This window comes from Castanea sativa, chromosome 10, assembly GCF_040712315.1.
Source record: "Castanea sativa cultivar Marrone di Chiusa Pesio chromosome 10, ASM4071231v1".
NCBI classification, from domain to species: domain Eukaryota; kingdom Viridiplantae; phylum Streptophyta; class Magnoliopsida; order Fagales; family Fagaceae; genus Castanea; species Castanea sativa.
The window spans coordinates 34,784,604-34,797,029 of NC_134022.1; positions in this window are offsets into that span (position 1 = coordinate 34,784,604).

The window sequence follows — 12,426 nt, forward strand, 5'->3', positions numbered from 1 at the left end:
GTGTTCTTCTTCTTAGGCCTTCCAAACAATCGCTAGCCCATTGAAGCCCGGAGCATCCAGCCTACTGATTTTCTTTGCATCATCACTTAGGATTCTATCGTAACTTGTAGAATTGGATTCTTTTGAAGAACTTCCTCAAAGTTGGTATGTGCCCTTCACGGTCTTTGGACTTCACTATCATGTCATCGACATAAATTTCTATTTCTTTATGGATTAAATCATGCAACAAGGTGGTGGCTGCATGTTGGTTAGTAGCACTAGCATTTTTAAGACCAAATGGCATGACCTTGTAGCAGTATGTCCCCCATGGTGTATTGAAAGAGGTTTTCTTCATATCTTCTGGAGCCATCTTGATTTGGTTGTACTTTGAAAATCCGTCCATGAATGATAGCAGAGCATGACCCGCTGTGTTGTCAACCAAGACGTCAATGTGAGGCAAAGGAAAATCATCTTTCGCGCTAGCCTTGTTAAGATCTCGAAAATCTACACCCATTTTAACCTTCCTATCTTTCTTTGGTACCGGAACCACATTAGCTAACCATTCTGGATAGTTGACCACTCTTAGGAATCTAGCATTGTACTGCTTCTCCACTTCTTCCTTGATCTTGAGAGTTCACTCTGGATTTATTCTTCTCAATTTCTACTTGACCGGCTTCATGGTTGGATCTATTGGAATGTAGGGTTGTACTATATCTGTATCAATCCTAGGCATGTCTTCATATAACCAGGTAAAAACCTCCTTGAACTCTGTTGATAGTGCCACTAATGCATCTTTCTCTAAAGTGGTTAGGGTATTGCCCACTTGGATTATTTTAGGCTCATCCTCAGTTCCCAAGTTAAGGGGTTAGGTTTCTTCTTTTATAGGTTCTAGGTATCCATGTTTTAATTCCTTATTATTAAGAGTTTCTTTACCAATTTTTGAAATAAAAACATTCAAAGCCAGCAAATAAGCAGAATCAAAAATCATATTAAAAGGAAAAGAGTTCTCAACAAACTTAACAGACTCAAAAGACTTAACTAAAGTAGACTGAACTGGAAAATTATTACAAACAGACTTAATAGGAATAGAAATACTAGTAGAAATAGACTCAATAGGAATAGAAACAATGTTTTGGACAGGGGTGACTAACCCAATGGTTTTGATCCTCTTGGCAAACGTGACTAACTTGACGGTCTTGATCTTCTTCATGGAGTCCTCCATGGGGTGGGTGGCTCCCTCCTATGCCCAATTCTTCAACTTGGTCGTGGCTTCCACAATGGCAAATGGCTCCCAGTAAGCTTCTTCTTTCTCAGCATCAGTACTGCGGGATCTACATCCATATAATCTGTAGCTTCTTCTTCAATCTCCATGTCTGTAGGCTTGTCGGTCACAAAAGCATCCAAGCGCTCTATGCTATCCATCCATTCATCAAACAAGTCGTGCTTGCCTCTGTTGCCCAAGTTAATGGGTTAAGGGAGATGCTCTGGCTTGCCTCCTTCTTCCCTTTCATCATTATGTTCAGCATTCTCAAGTGTCATGATTCTGAGACTATGGACCATCAGCTTGTGGTCTAGTCCGGCCAATTTGGCATCTATGTCATCTTCCTCTTCAGTATGTGGGGTTGGTGAACTTGGTTCTAAATCATAATATGACCCCAATTCTGGAACTTCTCTTCCATGCTTGTCATACCTTGGGCCAGACTTTAAGCTAACATCAGTGATATCACTCCAATCTGAAAGCCCATAGGGATATTCTTTGTGGTACATTCGATTGGCTTGTGCATTCTCTTCTCTTGCATTCTCTAACACATTCACCAGTCTATATTGATCACTATCAATATCGCTCCATTTGTTAGTCTCGGCGTCGTCTTCAATGTCTTGATCATAATAGTCCACAGCACTATCATATTCCTCATTGAATAGGTCTGCATCTTTATCTTCTCTATCACTAGGGGGTTCACCCCAATCATCACCACTGTATGGGCTATTATAACTTCTGTTGCTGTTCTCATCACTATCAGTGCTGCTATCACTACTACTATCACTCTTGTTTTCGTTTTCATCTTCATCTTCATCATCACTAGGGGCTGCTCCCCCCTCTTCATCTTCGTTATGGGCTCTTAGTTCATACGGGCTCTCCAATGCATGCTGACTAGCCTCCCAATATTCTTCATCTTCTATGTTGCAAATATGATCTCCAAGATGCGTAGTCATGGCGTCAGGATCCATGTAATCAGCCCAATCAGTAGGAACCCACGTTGTGTCTTCTTTCTTCAACTCTAGAGCCTTGTTATGGTAATCAAGTCGTATCTCAAATCTAGGTACCATTATCTTTGTCATAGGATCAAATCTTGGCTCAGGGAACCCCCAATAACGCTGACTCTCTCCGGCTTTTACAAACTTCCCATTCAACGTAGGAGTGTAGGGCTTTAGTGGTTCTGGAGGACAATGGAGTCCTTTTGCTTTGGCTTTGGCTCTAGCCATCTTTCTTACTTCCATCTCTAGCAAATCATCATCAGTGGGCTTGTAGCCTAGCCCAAAAGGTGGTGTGGTAGTAGGAATCGTTGAAATCTGAACAGTTGGCTTCTTCACAGTTCTTCCCAAATTCATCCCCGGAAGGTAGTTCGTTCTTCTCATCATTGCTACCATATTGTTGTTACCATAAGGAGTGAAGTCCATTGGAATCTTCTCAACTTCTCCCTCTCTCTTTTCAAAACTAGGCCTCTCACTTTCAAAGTCATCCAAGGTCAATAGCTCTTTCTTGGAATCAATACCATAAACAGGCTTAGGCACAGTCAATGTATCCCTATAGAAGGTCACAATAGCTTTTTCATGTGGAAATCGAACCTTTTGATACAGGTAAGAAGGTACAGCCTCTGTGTCATGAATCCAGGGTCACCCAAGGAGCATGTTGAAGCATAAGGCTATGTTATGAACCTAAAAATCCACCTTCTTGACCATTGATCCTATGGTAAGCTCTAATGTTATGGTCCTTAAGACCTCTCTTCTATTGTTGTCATATGCCCTCACATGTTGGTCAGTAGGCACATAAAGTCTTCAATACTGAGGCCCAGGCAGCTTGCAGTCTTTAAATGACATGCATTTAAGGCGCTTCCATCATCTATCAACATCAGTATCCTTTTCCCCATGGAATCTATAGTGATATGCAAAGGGTCGTTGTGGTGCTTCCCTTTCTTGGTCAAATCCTTGTCAGAATAGGAGATGGTGAGTTCCCTATTTACAGACCCAATCATAGCATTCAGATCTTGGGAGGTTGTGGTTGTAGGGACTTCGATTTGGTTGAACAGGTCTACTAGGTTTTGACGATGTTTGTGTGAGGCCATAAGTAAACCCAATAAGGATATGTTGGCTTGTGTCTTTTGTAGTTGCTTGAGGACTTCATCTTCCTCGGCAAGTGTTTGTTAGTTGGATCTATTCAAGGCTTCCACAGGGTTGTCGGTCTCCAAATGTGGGGGTTTGAAGTGTCTGTTAGGATTAGTGCCCTTAAATCCTATTGTATGATGCTATGTATGATATTATGTATGACATTATGTATGACATGATGTATGACTTAATATTGTATTTGATAAAGTTATTTTATTATTATCTAAAATAGTGGTTACGTGAATATGGGACATTATCATATAGTCCATGAGATGCATTGTATGTGATTTATGTGAAAAGTCACAGAAGATGTAAATCACAAGTTCTTTGTAAACTCAGAATTAATAGTTCGTAGTCGGTGATGAAATTGGGCATTTCATCTGCGAAGACTATAACGTGTCAACTAAGATGATTTGTCTTGATCATGGAAGTGGAAGCTTCTAGTTGATATGTTGATATGTTTTAAGAGTTAAAACATATTGAAAACAGACCATTGTGAGATTTATTATTCTTCTAACGACTTTGTCAAATGAATAATAAATCTCACGACTTCTATTTGCATGAACTCTTAATCACGAGAGAATAATGGACTTGATCATGACGTGTAGGTTGCTTTGATATATCGGGGAGTGAGATGCGAAATAACGGTCAAAACCTCGGTATGTTGGGCACCATATTTAGTGTTGATGGAACATATATTCTCAAGATGGAATTCATAGTCTGCTTGATAGAGATATAAAATATTCCTTGAGATAAGTTTAATGGTTTCGGTTATTGAGAGAGTTAGGCCTAACCACTTTAGTAAGAAATTACTAAAGTATATATTTATGAAATTGGATTTCATAAATATATAATGAATAACTTTAAAGAATTAAACGGGTACTGAGATAAGATGTAGTAATTTACAAAGTTCAGTCTACATTTATGACTTTGTGTTACTACGAATATTTTATGAAGGGTTACGTGTATAATAAAGTTTTGGGATATAATTTATTAATAAGGCCTAGAGTGCAATTATATTTATATAGTGGTATTAAATATAATTAATGGTAACTTTGGACTTGTCAAGTGTTGACGGAAAAGCCCAAGGCCCATTGGAGCTAGTGTCTTATTAGTCCTTTTGGTCCCACTCAGCCTTACACACTAAAGCCCAATTGGAAAGGCCCAATAGGCCAACCCAATTAGATAATCAGTTAGTTATAAAGGGAGAAACATACAGAATTTTTATTAGAAGAGTTTAGAAAAGAAAAAGAAACGGTGTGTGAGAGAGTGTGAGACACACTTTCATTCTCCCTTTGAAAAACTGATTGAGAGACCACACATCTTGGGCGTAAAGTGGAATTGGAGTGAAGATTAAAAGTGTTCCCAAGTGCTTCTAATTTTTGTTTTGAATTTCTCCACACCAAGGTACGCTATCTTGTTCTTAAATTCTGAAATTTACATTGTGCACGTTATCAATCATGAATGAAATAGATCCTTATTCTTTGCTTCCGCTGTGGGTTTTGCATGAGATGCAAAACCAGAATTTTTTCCTTCAATTGGTATCAGAGCCAGGTTTTCATATCATGATTGTATAGCGTGTGATTAAATTTTAAAATTTAAGAAAAACCGTTGTCTTTATGTTACAATTTTCTGCATATGGTGTTGTGTCATCGGTTTTAATTTTCATTGAATCCGTGTATATATATATTGCAAGTGGGGATTGAACAGTGCCATGTCTTGAGATAGTTGCTAATATGAAATCATGTAACTGCCATCTCATGAAAACCACTTGAGACTTTCTTCAAAACCGCATGGATTCACACGGAGTCATTCATTATATTTTTCCAAAACCGCTGGAAACTTTCTTCAAAAGTTACAGTTATGTCACGGATTGGACTTTGAAGAGGGTGAATCCGTACATGGGTAGTTATTCTCATTGCACCGTTGACTTTGAATTCAATTGCTTGCTTTGAATTTATATCACGGATTGGCTTTACCGTGTTATACATACAGTGAATCCGTGAGGATTCAAGTCTTCTCTGACAAATATATATATATATATATATATATATATATAATAATAATCATATATATATATATATATTATATTATAATATATATATATATATAAAAAGTAATAATTATATATTATATATATTAATTTGAATATTATATTATATATAATATAATATAAATTTTTATATATAATAAATGTTTTTATTACGTTATATATATTTATATATATTAATGCTAGTTTAATGAAATTTATTCCTGATTAGATTAGGATTATTTTTTCAACATGTCTAGCATTATTATCATTCTTGATTTTAAAAACCTTAATTTAAAATATCTAGTGGGAGAGAGATTCAGAGGTTGGATCTCACGGCCTCCGTTGTTGGTTCATAGTAGTGTGAAATATATACTTTGCTTTGCCTCGAGCTTAGCATTCCATGCCGGAGAGTATTTATTTCGTAGGCCCTACAAGATTGAATTTCTTGGTCTATAGTGGTTTGATAAACACCTTGTCTTAGCTTCGAGCTTTGCATTCCATGCGGAGGGTGTTTTATCATGGTACTACAAAATAAGCTGTTAAAGGGATGAGATGTGGTTACACATGATTCTAGACAATGGTATACACTAGACTAAGTATTTTAGTATCCTCTATGCTTTGAGTTCTTACTATTATTACTTAGAGGCTAAATGTAAAACGGCATATTATTAGTGTTTGATAAGAGTTGTCATGATAGCACTAATAATGAGAATAGTTTCTCAATCAACCATAGTATTTTATGTTCACTCTATGCGAGGGGATATTGAATATGAGATTGGGTTGTCGTTGCATATATTATTTTATGGTTTTATTAAGGTTCCATATTATATGCTTTTATGCTAAATTGATAATGTCCAATTTAATTATTATATTCATGTTTATTATTTTCGGATTTTGTCATGGCATCATTTAGCCCACTTGTTTCTATTCTTAACCAAAACAAACAACTGGATCCAACTATGTTGATTGGAAAAGAAATTTGGACATTGTTCTTGCTATTTGCCGAAGAGCACAAATATGTGCTTACTCAACCATGTCCTAACTTTCCTTCATTAGATGCTCTCTTGAGGAAAAACAGCGATATGATCGTTGGCGAAATCTAATGAGATGGCCAAGTGCTACATTCTAGCATCTATCTCAAATGTTCTACGGCATCAAATGCGGGATGTAGAACTTGCTTCGGACATAATGCATAGTTTGAAGGAGATGTTTGGTGAGCAAGGCCGTTACGCAAGGCAAGAAACCATGAGGCAAATTTATAATACCAAGATGGGTGCGGGAAGTTCGGTGAGGGAGCATTGTCTTAGGATGATTGCTAATGCGAACACATTGGAAGTTTTAGGTGCCGACATTGATGGAGAATCCCAAGTGGATATGATACTCCGGTCACTACCGAGAATCATTCAAGGAATTCGAGACTCAATTATAATATGAACAAAAAGATTTATTCTTTGTACGAGATTAATGAATGAGTTAGTGGCGGCGGAAGGCATCCTTGGTACTTCTAGTGTTGAAGCCAATATGGGTGAAGCTTCTACTTCTCAACCTAAGTCGAAAGGCAAGGGTAAGAAGAAGAAGAAGAAGGACTTCACTAAAAAAGAAGGTAAACAAATTGCCTTAGGGGTTGCCAACAAAGGAAAGAAAACCAAAGGAAAGTGTTTCCATTGTGGTGAGAAAGGACATTGGAAGAGGAATTGTCCAACATTCAAGGCTGCCAAGAATAAAGGTATGAAAAGTTCATTTCTTCTTGAAATATGTTTGGTACGAATCCAACAGATTACCCGGTGTGTGGATTCAGGTTGTACTAATCATATCTGCAATTCTTTGCGGGGGTTCCGAGGAGACAGTTGAATGAAGGAGAACTATTTCTTACTTTGGTGATGGGAGCAAGATTCCGGTTGAAGCTGTTGGAGTGTTTAATTTGTGTTTTAAGTCTAGAGTTTTAATATTAGAAGACTGTTTGTATGTACCTAATGTTCGTAGGAATTTAATTTCTGCAACTTACTTAGGTAAATGTGGATATTGTGTTATCCTGAAAGACAATGTTGTAATAAAGAAGGATAAAGTGTTTATCTGTTCTGGCAATATTGTGGATGGTCTTTATATTTTAACTCCTGATAAGCATGAATTATACAATTCTGAATTAGATAGTAACTCTCATGTGAAATCATTAAAGAGAAAGTTTCCTTCTACTAGCGATGCATATCTATGGCACTTGCGTTTAGGTCATATCAATTCAAGTAGGATTCAAAGACTAATCAAAGATGGACTTTTACAGCCCATGGACTTTGATGGTTTTCCAGTTTGTGAATCTTGTTTGGAAGGAAAAATGACCAAACGACCTTTTAATGCAAAGGGTAGAAGAGCACAAGATTTGCTAGAACTAGTACATTCAGATGTATGTGGTCCTATGTCAATCCAAGCAAGAGGTGGCTATGAGTATTTCATTACTTTCACTGATGATTACTCTAGATTTGGTTATGTGTACCTAATGAAACGGAAATCCGAAGCCTTTGAAAAGTTCAAAGAGTTTAGGGCTGAAGTTGAAAATCAATTGGGTAAACACATAAAGGTCATTCGATCTGATCGAGGTGGCGAATACCTTCTTGGTGATTTTAAGGATTACTTGATCGAAAATGGGATTATATCCCGATTGACTTTGCCTGGAACTCCACAACAAAATGGTGTAGCGAAAGAAGGAATAGGACTCTTTTAGATATGGTTAGGTCCATGTTGAGTTATTCGACTCTACCAATTTCTTTTTGGGGATATGCCTTAAATATCGCAATGTATCTTCGAATTTAGTACCTTCGAAGTCTATTCCTAAAACACGCATTTTGTAGAGTTGTGGAATGGGCGTAAGCCTAGTATGAGACATCTCCACATTTGGGGTTGTCCGGCACATGTGTTGAAAGGAAAGTCGACAAGTTACGGTCTAAAACGAAGTGGTATTTTTTGTAGGGTATCCAAAAGGAACAGTTGGAGGTTTATTCTATAGTCATAAGGATAATAAAGTGTTTGTTAGCACAAATGCCAAATTCTTGGAAAATGACTATATGAATAATTTTACTCCTAGAAGTAGAGTTGTCTTGGCTGAAATGAATGAACTTGTAGTTGAACAACCAATGGATGAAACTAGGGATGATGTAGTATTAGATACACCACAAGATACTACTTATGAGATGTCTAGTACACAGGTGCCTCGTCGTAGTGGGAGAATTGTTCAGCCTCCTATAAGATTCATAGGTTTGGGAGAAACTTATGAGGCTATCTCAGAAGAGGCTGAATCGGATCCTTACACTTATGATGAAGCAATGAATGATATAGATGCACATCATTGGGTCCAAGCTATGAAATCTGAATTGGATTCTATGAATTCAAATCATGTATGGGATCTTGTAAAGGCGCCTAACGGCATTAAACTTGTTGGTTGCAAATGGGTTTTACAAGAGAAAGAGAGGGATAGATGGAAAGGTTGAAACCTTTAAAGCAAGACTAGTGGCGAAAGGGTATACACAAAAAGAAGGTATTGATTATGATGAAACTTTTTCGCCGGTAGCCATGCTTAAATCTATCGAGAATTCTCTTATCCATTGGCACTCATTATGATTATGAGATTTGGCAAATGGATGTCAAGGCTGCATTTCTTAATGGCAATCTTGAAGAAGAAATATACATGTTGCAACCAGGAAGGTTTCATAGCAAAGAACCAAGAGCATATGGTATGCAAGTTGAATAGGTCCATTTATGGACTTAAACAAGCATCTAGGTCATGGAACATCGATTTGATCAAGCAATCAAGTCATTTGGTTTTGAACAAAATCTTGATGAACCATGTGTGTACAAAAGGCATCGAGACAAAGTAGTAATGTTCCTAGTGCTTTATGTTGATGATATTCTACTCATTGGAAACGATGTAGGGGTAATGTCATCGGTTAAAGTTTGGTTGTCAAGCCAATTTGATATGAAAGACTTGGGTGAGGCTAACTTTATTCTAGGGATCAAGCTTTGGCGAGATCGCAAGAATAAGATGTTAGGCTTATCACAAAGTTTGGATATATAGATAAGGTTCTAGAACGGTTTAGCATGCAAAACTCCAAGAAAGGATTGCTTCCTTTTAGACATGGAGTTCCTGCAGTTCGATGACCAAAGGCCTAAGACTCAAGAGGAAGAAAATATGATGAGACAAGTTCCTTATGTACAGGTGGGAAGTCTCATGTATGCCATGCTTTGTACTAGACCGGATATTTGTTATTCGAGTTGGCATGGTTAGCCGATATCAATCAAATCCGGGACCAAAACATTGGCAAGGCATTTGTAAAGCATATTCTCAAGTATCTTAGGAGAACGAGAGATTATATGCTTGTTTACCATAGTGAGGATTTGATTCCCATTGGCTATTCCGATTCGGACTTTCGATCGGATCTAGATTTCGGAAAATCCACTTCGGGATGTGTTTTCACCTTGGGAGGTGGAGCCATAAGTTGGAGGAGTGTCAAGCAATCTTGTATTGCGGACTCCACCATGGAAGCGAGTATGTTCTTGCTTGTGAAGCAAAGAAAGGCCGTTTGTTTGGCTTAAGAAATTCCTTTCTGATCTTGGTGTAGTGAGAATGGAGCAAGTTCCCATCACATTGTTTTGCGACAATAGTGGAGCGGTTGCACAATCCAAAGATCCAAGAAATCACAAGAAAGGAAAGCACATTGAGAGGAAGTACCACATCATTCGAGATATTGTTGCTCGTGGAGATGTTGTGGTAGCAAAGATTGAAAGTGCAAATAATCTAGCAGATCCTTTTACCAAAGCCTTACCTCAAAGGACTTTCGAGTCACATTTGGAGGGAATGGGAGTTAGATTAATGCACAATAGTCTTTAGGGCAAGTGAGAGATTGTTAGGATTAGTGCCCTTAAATCCTATTGTATGATGCTATGTATGATATTATGTATGACATTATGTATGACATGATGTATGACTTAATATTGTATTTGATAAAGTTATTTTATTATTATCTAAAATAGTGGTTACGTGAATATGGGACATTATCATATAGTCCATGAGATGCATTGTATGTGATTTATGTGAAAAGTCACGGAAGATGTAAATCACAAGTTCTTTGTAAACTCGGAATTAATAGTTCGTAGTCGGTGATGAAATTGGGCATTTCATCTGCGAAGACTATAACGTGTCAACTAAGATGATTTGTCTTGATCATGGAAGTGGAAGCTTCTAGTTGATATGTTGATATGTTTTAAGAGTTAAAACATATTGAACGGGACATTTGTGAGATTTATTATTCTTCTAACGACATCGAAATGAATAATAAATCTCACGACTTCTATTTGCATGAACTCTTAATCTGAGAGAATAATGGACTTGATCATGAAGTGTAGGTTGCTTTGATATATCGGGAGTGAGATGCGAAATAACGGTCAAAACCTCGGTATGTTGGGCAGCCATATTTAGTGTTGATGGAACATATATTCTCAAGATGGAATTCATAGTCTCTTGATAGAGATATAAAATATTCTTGAGATAAGTTTAATGGGTTCAGTTATTCAGAGAGTTAGGCCTAACCACTTTAGTAAGAAATTGCTAAAGTATATATTTATGAAATTGGATTTCATAAATATATAATAAATAACTTTAAAGAATTAAACTGGGTACTCAAGGATAAGATGTAGTAATTTACAAAGTGGCAGTCTACATTTATGACTTTGTGTTACTACGAATATTTTATGAAGGGGTTACGTGTATAATAAAGTCTTGGGATATAATTTATTAATAAGGCCTAGAGTGCAATTATATTTATATAGTGATATTAAATATAATTAATGGTAACTTTGGACTTGTCAAGAGTTGACGGAAAAGCCCTAGGCCCATTGGAGCTAGTGTCTTATTGGTCCCTTTTGGTCCCACTCCAAGCCACACACTAAAGCCCAATTGGAAAGACCCAATAGGCCAGCCCAATTAGATAATCAGTTAGTTATAAAGGGAGAAACATACAGAATTTTTATTAGAAGAGTTTAGAAAAGAAAAAGAAACGGTGTGTGAGAGAGTGTGAGACACACTTTCATTCTCCCTTTGAAAAACTGATTGAGAGACCACACATCTTGGGCGTAAAGTGGAATTGGAGTGAAGATTAAAAGTGTTCCCAAGTGCTTCTAATCTTTGTTTTGAATTTCTCCACACCAAGGTACGCTATCTTGTTCTTAAATTCTGAAATTTACATTGTGCACGTTATCAATCATGAATGAAATAGATCCTTGTTCGTCGCTTCCGCTGTGTGTTTTGCATGAGATGCAAAACCAGAATTTTTCCTTCAGTGTCTCCCCCCCGTGTGATATGGGCAATATTTGTCGAATCATTGAGGTCGATGTCTTGGGGTTTGAAGTGTCTCCCCCCATTTATGGGTGTTTGGTTGCTTATTTGGGGTTTGAAGTGTCTCCTACCATTTATAGGTGTTTGGTTATTTATTTGGGGTTTGAAGTGTCTCCCCCTATTTGTGGGTGTTGGGTGATTTGATTGGGGTTTGAAGTGTCTTCCCCCATATGTTAGTGTTTGGTAATCCTCGGGTTCTGATTCATCATTCCATATGTCATATCCTGTGGTGGTGGTAAATGTCCCATCCATTAATTCTTCCCATGTCATCATGAAGCATTCGAGTAGGTCATAGATCAGGTCGAATGGATCCTCCTTATTCTCCTCTTCAATCATCAAGCAATTATTAGTGATGCTAGATCTTGTAGGCGGCACAATCACTTTGTTGTCCATTAGGTCTTAAATTGCATGACAAAGGGCAAAACAACGGTCAGTGTCATCACTTGAGCCTTCATGGTAAACACATCTTTTATTAACATCAAACAGTGAAGGCAAGGGATTTGGGATTGGTCTTGGGTCTAAGGGTTTCAACAACCCTTTAGCTTTCAGCTTGTCATACACTTGGCTTATGGGCATAAATAACTCATGAAATTCTCTCCTAGGTCTAGGCCCTTGTGGTACTTGCACAGGTGCAATGGGTGCAATCAATTGG